This window comes from Octopus bimaculoides, chromosome 25 (genome assembly GCF_001194135.2).
Source record: "Octopus bimaculoides isolate UCB-OBI-ISO-001 chromosome 25, ASM119413v2, whole genome shotgun sequence".
NCBI lineage: Eukaryota > Metazoa > Mollusca > Cephalopoda > Octopoda > Octopodidae > Octopus > Octopus bimaculoides.
In genome coordinates, this window is record NC_069005.1 from 1,549,803 (window position 1) to 1,553,461 (window position 3,659).

General features: G+C 42.3%; 1 protein-coding gene across 1 annotated transcript in view; it reads left to right on the plus strand.

Annotated features, from left to right (window-relative positions):
• Nucleotides 1-3,659, plus strand: part of LOC106876042 (rab5 GDP/GTP exchange factor) — a 24,285-nt gene that overhangs the window by 5,462 nt on the left and 15,164 nt on the right. The window lies entirely within an intron of this gene.

The window sequence follows — 3,659 nt, forward strand, 5'->3', positions numbered from 1 at the left end:
CACACACACACACACACACACACACTATCTCTCTCTCTCTCACACACACATTCACACATAATCACACACATTCATACATACCCACACACACTCACACGTATACACAGGCACTCACGCACATTCACACACCCATGTGCACACACACACACACACACACTCACTCTCACACACACACACACACACATTCACACATAATCACACACATTCATACATACCCACACACACTCACACGCATACACACATATTTACACATACCCACACACACAATCACATACACACACATACATACATACCTGTATTATACACAGAAAGTCTTTGTCTACTTCTCCCTCTGGTATGTCATGTGCTTTGACAAAGAGAGGAAGACAGGCTAATAGCATGACATCAAAGTTAAATTCTCCATTTCACAGAATGTCTCTATCTAACGCTCTTCACCTGATTGTAAACTGGTGCTCCATCGGTCACAATGATAACGGTTCCAGCTGATCCTATCAACAGAACGACCTACACACACGTGAAATTAACCTGCAAGTGGCTGACCACTCCTCAGACTCGTGTACCCTTGACATAGTTCTGAGAGATTGAGCATGGCACAGAATGTGACAAGACTGTTTCTTTAGAATGCATGTGTTGCTTATCTTTGCCTGCTGGAACAAAGTGAAATAAAGTGCCTTGCTGAAGAATGCAACACACTGCCAGGAATTGAACTCACGACTTTACCAGTCAATCTGGAAGGGTCACTCATGGTGTTCACATGCTCTGTCTGCTACTATACCATCTAACAGGTCTACTCTCATCCACTGCCAACTGACCACTCATGTCTCACCAACCCTGCATGCCCACCGTGGCCCTTCCAGTGGGACCCACAGGCCACACTTCTGACCGGACATACATACTTCCTCTCTTCCGGTCCTTCCCTACAACACAGCCTGGCTCATAATACCACAACACCAGGTCACACGCCTTTGTACCTTTAACCAAAGGTCACACACCTTTGTACTTGATTGTATAAGGGTTGCTAGAAACTTCTAAGCAGTCTTCTGCTTGGCTTCATGAACAAACATTCACTGAGGGGGACGCCCACATCTGTTGCTGTCCAGTTCAAGACAAACAGGAGCAACCACAGAGGCTGACCAGGGCAGGTTGTAATGTCCTTGTTTTCCATCTGTTCTTTCTTGTCTGCAAGGATGGTCCTGCAGGTGTCTTTAAAAGAGGCTGTTGCCTGATGGACAATGAGGTGCCAGGCTTCATGGTCAGTGGCAAAAACAGGCCACTGGTCGTGATCAATGTGGCAGGGGCTAAGAGATTTCTTTAGAGAGGCATTGTACCTCTTCTTTGGTGTTTTCTTATCATGGTGACCAGAGGATGTTCTTGTTTCTGTGTGACCTTGTAAAAGCACCCATTACACTCTCAGAGTGGTTGGCAGTAGGAAGGGCATCCAGTCGTAGAAACCATGCCAATGCAGACTGGAGTCTGGTGCAGCCTTCCAGCTTGTCAGCCCTGCTCAAACCGTCCAACCCATGCCAGCATGGGCAACGGATGCTAAAGGATGATGTATGCATTCAACAATGAAAGTATTCACAGAAAGAGTGGAAAATATGTGCAAATACAAAATTAGGTTATGAAGGCAACATAAAGACTGGGATTTTATTGAAATATTTATGAATTCTTTTGATGAAAGAAGTTCCAAATAAAAAAAATATTTGAGTAGAAATAGCTTAAATATATAATGTTAATTAGTATTCATTCATTTAATACAATTTAATCATGTAAGTACGTATGCAAGTATGTCTGTATGGGGGAAAACGTCATGGTAAATTAATTTTGTAAACAGAAATTTCCTGGAACAAAACCTACTGATACAGTTTTAGGTGAGGCAGAGTTATCCCCCTTAGATTAGTTGCAGCTGTGTCAACGACTACTTTCAAAATTGATAGCAGTTTCCTGGTCCACCAATGGAGAATTCTATGTTTACAATAAGAATTTTCTCTTATGAGGGCATTGACTAAACATCTTGTGTTTGGAGTTTAAAAAGTTGCCTGGATCAAGTGAGTTTTTTTAGGATCCTTGCTCTTTTATCCGAGCAAAGCTTACATCGTTTGCCCCCATAAAGATTATTCTGGGAGCCTTTGTTTAATCATGCATGGCATAGTTTCCTCTTTTAAACACCATATGTAGCTGGCCAGGGATGTGATGTTGTGCCTCTCTGGTATCCTAAAAGAGGGCCAGTGATTCCTCAGAAGCTGCTTGAAGAGGCCACCTGTGGAACCAACATATTTCTTTGCCTGTGCTCTTGTGCTACAGCGGCTGTTGTTGCAATCATTAACATTGCTTATGTTGCTGTCAAGTGATGTTGATGTTGTTGTTGCTGGCATCGCTGCCATTGCTGCTGGTGTTGCTGGACGCAATCCTGGTGTCGCTGCTGCTGAAGCTGCCACTGCAGGGGGCATTGCTGCTGCTGTTGTAGCTGCTTGCATTGCTGCTGGTGTGACTGCCGTTACCGTTGCCACTGTAATTGCTGTCCCCATTGTTGTTGCTAAAGGTAGAAGCTCTCTGAACTTTGCCCAACTCATTCTTATTCTAGCAGCTATGCTTGTATAGCATCCACCTCCACTGCTGACTTGGTCACCTAGGTAACAGAGGCTATCTACTACTTCTAAGCATCCCACTGGGCATTTGACAAAGTCTGTTTTCTCTACATTTCTAGTGTTTATTGGTGCCTACACAAAGACTACTTTCTCTGTTAACCTTCCAATGTCACTCCTGCACCTCTTATGTGTCCATAGCTTACACCAGGTACACCTTGTAGAGTTTCTGCTTACACCTTTTCTATATATCGAGCAGGACCATCTCTCTGAAGGGATTTGTGATTTGTTTATTTCCCTATTTACTAAGACTTTACTAAATTAACTTTAAAGCCCTTTGATTCCCGACCTTGCTTCCACACCTGAACTTTCTTCTCTGATTCTGTTAGTGATTCAGTTATAAGAACAAAGTCATCAGTATAGAAGATCTCCCCAGGGCAGCCCGTCTTACATTCCTCTGTTACAGCCTAGAAGACTATGATGAAAAAGTGAGGGCTGAGGACCGATCCTTGGTGAACTCCTACCTGTACATTGAATTCATTGCTATACTCATTACCAACTTTCACTTTACTGACAGCATCCCTGTACATCTCTTGTACAGCTCTCACTCACCACTCATCTATCATCTATAAATGCATATATATTTATCATATATATACACAGACACTTGGTTACATATATATATATATATATACTCATACAAAAGCATACATCTACTTACACACACACACACACACATTATGTTTACACCTATATTCACAAGTATACATATATACATCCATATATATATATATATATGCATACACATTCATACACATATAGGTGTTAGGATGCTAAAAATATGTGGTGAGAGCCTCTTGTCTGGCATGCCAAGGATTCTGCCAGCTCGTTGCCTTGCATAGTCAACCAGATAATACAAGGAGGTGTCATACCCAATGCCTGGCAAGTGTTAATTGTTATGAAAGTGTAGCAAACTCTAGTGAACTTCCTCTCTCTCTATTATATATAAGTACATACGAATGTAGCAGGTAATAGCTAATCTTTGGGTACTATTTTGGACCCCGTTTGTGTCTA